A 4,155-nucleotide genomic window follows, 5' to 3' on the forward strand; every position below is an offset into this window, starting at 1 on the left:
TAGTCCCTTAGGGAATGATCTTATCTGGCTTTAGACTCCTTTCAACGACACAAGGGACATCAGGACGCTAACTTTATTGCGAGCAAAAATAAAGATTATATTTTCCCTCTTTTCTACAGGGGAATGACCGTCACAAGTTAAATGAAAGGAATTCCGCTTTAACTTCGCAATCTGAGAACTACATTCATAAGCAGTTGAAGTGACTATAGCAGGAATTAATTTTAAAAATTGAAATAGGCTCCTCCCCGAATATGCCTTAGGAAAGTCAAAGGAGGGGTTCAAAGTGAAGAATTGGGGCACTACTATATTCCCCCTCTTCTTACTGAGGAAGAACATATTTAAGGAAGCCGACTCTCGTTCTTTATCTACGGGAATATGAAAAGTAGACCTGTCGCGCTTCGAAGAAAGGTAGTTCCCTGGGGTCTGTCTATCTTACTATATATACGATGCACCTAGGTTTCCAGACGTTCAGACTGAAGTCTGATAAGGCAAGAAGCATTTTCTCTAAAAGTGATAACCTTTTTGTTGTCCCACCAGATTTATAGTGGAAATATTGGAGGCGACATGGGGTTCATTGAGGATTTTGAGTAAGGCATTCCTGTGAGCTTCTGATGCTATCAGGAGACCTAAGATAGACTGGCATCTTATTGAGTTGTTCAACCACACTGAATTCACTGTTCTTGATGATCCTCAAGAATTCCGTTATTTATTTCTTCCTCTGTTGCTTGACAGGTAAAATATCTCCCATTTTATCCTTTCTTTTCTTCCTTCTTAGTTCCAACTCTTCTGGAGTATAACATCTTCCAGAACGAGTCATTCCTCCAATTTCTGCCACCTACCTCGGGCTCTTTTCCCCTTGTTCGGTAGTAGCCTCGATGCCGTAATTCCAAGGCACAGCATGATTTCCCGTGTTAGGTTCCAGGAGGCTTATAGTGATGGGTCCCTTCGAGGGTGGATAGGTGATAACCATCGGTTTTGGGATGGGTCTTAGTGTCAGGATTTTCGGAACCTTTGGTGCGAAAAATGATGCGCTTGGAATGGTGATAACAAGGGGCTGCGGTTGTGATGGAACTGGTACTAGGTAGGTGGATAGAGGGGCTTGGTAGGACGTAGGCCTATTTTGTGCATTCTTAACGATCTGGGATATAACATTGTGCAGATCAGGGTTGTTCCTGTGTTGAGGCCGGATCGGAGGTTATATCATGTTAATCTCTGTGCAATCCGCGTCTTTCACCTTAGGCCAAACGAGACTATCTTTGAGTGAAATGGGTGGTTGTATCTGGGACGTCTTTCTCTTCTTGCATAGACTACTACTCTCTGATTCATCCTGCAATGAAGGGCATGGATTCTTCAAAGCGTAATACGCATTCCTCCCTCGCATCTGAGTAGAATAGATGCCCCTCACTAGCAGAAGTTTCTCTCACATACATATCCCTACCCGGACCTGGGGAGCCAAGCCGTATCAACAATCAACAGCAGACCTAAGATCTCGGAGCACATAGAGGATCCCCGGCAATAACTGTCCTTTGACACATAGGCGCTATCAGCCCTTCTCTTATGCCGGGTCTGGGGGAGGAGGGATTTTTTCTGCCTGGAGCGAGCCAGGTCTGGGATCTTTCCCATAGCCTTCTTTCTGTGAACCTGAGCTAATTCTTTTCTCTATTGTACCTAAATCTTCAATGTTTCAAAAAGTCATCTTTCTGAGTGCGCTTGACCGCCTTACTTTACTCGCGGTACACTTACAATATTCCGCAGAGGTTGGCAAGAGCTTATTTCACAGCAAGACTTAATGGAATTAGCCTCGTAGAACTGAACTACCTTGATCTAAATCTCTGGAACTCACAGAAGACCAAGGCACATCCACTCTAAATTCAGCATAAGCTTGGGATCTTTCTTTCCTCAAAGCTAAAGCCCTTGAAGCCAGGTCTTTCTTCTTTAAAGCCTGGAGCTGGTGTATGACTTTATTATATCGTAAGTAAGGAAGTTGAGATTGTCAGTTTAATTTCGTGAACCAGCTACCCTTTATCTTCTTCTTCCGTACCTTCTTCTTAGTCTACCTACTCTAGAACCAGGGGGAGACTCCGTGGCTTTATAGTCTTTGCATCCACTTGGCCACTCGAGTCTTGGCTTGGCCACACTCTAATAAGTTCCCATCTCCTTTTTTAATTAAAAAGCTACTGGACTTGGCTTCTTTCCTGCACATAGTGTCTGATATTGAATCACATCTGCAGCGCTTACTGATTCAATCACAGAAGGAAAGATCACAGCTGATACGCATTCAATTGCTAACATCACACCGTTTACTGATTAACGTCCGACTACAGCTCGTATGAGTTCTTACGGTTGGGAAGAGTCTCAACTTCAAGGTACTACATACTTGATTAGAGAAGGAATTTCTTACTTAATGCCATGCTTTACAGACATTCTGACCAAAGCCCCGGATTAGTAACATAGGATTTTAGCTTTTCCGTCCGAATCCCATTCTATGAGGGCCGCCTCACTAGCCTTCCTATAAGGCCTTTAGAGAGGATTAAAACTCTTCGTCCGTGACTCACTGGCATTTCTTCCAGAATGAAGAGAGAGTAGAGCTATTGAAGCAGAAAGCCTATTAGGCTCGGTACGCTATAAACATCCTGTTGCCATATCTTCAAACCTATTACCGTAGGTCGACTGTCAGTAACCCTCGCTCTTTTTCGTGAAGAGTCAGTATCTAATCCTTCTGCTCTGGAAGTTGATTGAGGACTTCTATTCACTTTGATAGATGGCGTTGGAAGGAGTGGTGTCCAGGATTAATCCCAGTACCACCACACCTCTCCTTGCCCGTGGTTGGTTTAGGCCACGAGCAAAGACCAAGAAGTCTTGACCAGTAAAGCCTCCAGAGACCCGGGTCCCACCTAAACTAAAACTTGAAGTCAGAGCTTTTGGTGGTTTGATCTCACCTTTATGATACTTCATATTGAGATCAAACAAAGGCCACAATATCCCAAACCTTATCAGCTCTTGATTTTAATCCTTTGCTTTCCAAGATGTTAGGACAATTGGGCCTTCAAACCATGATTCAATGGAGGTATCCGGAGAAGAGGACTGGACTGCGTACCAGGCCAAATACTTAAGCCAGGCACGGACGAGCTAGCTGGGCGAAGGGATTCCCGAGTCAAACGACTACCATACATAGCATAGAGCTGGAAGCTGCACTAGTGGACAGAGAAGACTGGACGTGAACACGAAACTGTACAAGAATAAGAATCGCCCCACTTTCCCTCTTTGAAAGAGCATAGCCCTATAACCCCTAAAAAGAAAGAGGAAGAGAGTGTAATGCCATAAAATTTTAGATATCCTTTATAATTCTGATTACTCTAAAGAAGCGCGAGCGGTGGGCTTTTCGTGATAAAAAAACTATCTTAAACTCTCTTCTTCCGGGGATTCGGGTTAGTTGTTGACTTACAAAGAAAGGCAGATCGATTAAGATCTTCATCTTTATATGGCATTCTAACTCTAACGATTAACGATCATAATCCTTTTATCAGGGTGCTCTTCACATTCATTCATCAGCCTGCTTCAAAATCCCTTTGCGTGCACCTTTCTACTAGTCTAACTTGAAATGAAGTTCTTCCCATTCCCCTGGGGTAAATTCCTTAGAAAAGACGCTTGAGCAGCCAGCCTTCTTGCCCAGGTCTTGGGCTAGGCTAGGAGATTGGAAGCCTCAATTCAAGTCGAGCAGCAGCTTTTCTACACTCAAAGGGAACCCGGCATCCCATTAACTGAGACTTCCTATGCATAGCTGTAGCTTTTCGTCATACCCAAAGGCTACTTAGTGCCTCCACCAACCCAACTGGGAAGCTAGAGTATGAGTCAAAAAGCCCACATACACCTCCCTATATAGAGAATGTAAGTCTTTAATAGGGCTACAAGGGAGAGTGTGGTCAAGGGGCTGTGGGCGAGCTTGGCCTTCGTCCGGAACAGATTGTGCCCATGATTGGGAAAGCTGCTGAGTTCGCTAGATCAAAAAATGACATTAGAAAAGTAAAAAGTCTCATGAGTCGCTGCAGGCTTATTACGAATTCAATTGTTAACATGAATCAGCCATTGTCTTTTCGGGTTCCCCCACCCAGGTGGGAAATTACTTACTTAGACTATAGCGACCCTAATAAGACA

Source organism: Lathyrus oleraceus, chromosome 6, assembly GCF_024323335.1.
Source record: "Lathyrus oleraceus cultivar Zhongwan6 chromosome 6, CAAS_Psat_ZW6_1.0, whole genome shotgun sequence".
Taxonomy (NCBI): domain Eukaryota; kingdom Viridiplantae; phylum Streptophyta; class Magnoliopsida; order Fabales; family Fabaceae; genus Lathyrus; species Lathyrus oleraceus.